The sequence below is a fragment of the Lupinus angustifolius genome, chromosome LG18, assembly GCF_001865875.1.
Source record: "Lupinus angustifolius cultivar Tanjil chromosome LG18, LupAngTanjil_v1.0, whole genome shotgun sequence".
Lineage (NCBI taxonomy): Eukaryota > Viridiplantae > Streptophyta > Magnoliopsida > Fabales > Fabaceae > Lupinus > Lupinus angustifolius.
Window position 1 is genome coordinate 7,354,841 of NC_032026.1, and position 204 is coordinate 7,355,044.

The window sequence follows — 204 nt, forward strand, 5'->3', positions numbered from 1 at the left end:
TCTATTCACACCCTGTGAAAGAAAGTTTATTGCAATGAATGAAGAATTTCAGTAATGGCTTTGGATTGCCTTTACAAGTATGAAATATTATAACACTTGCAATCCAATCAACTCCCTTTTTATACTTAGTAATAATGCGAAATATATTTGTAAAACTTTGAATCAATTACTTTAAGTAACTCAGAAAAATTCTCCTTTTGAAAG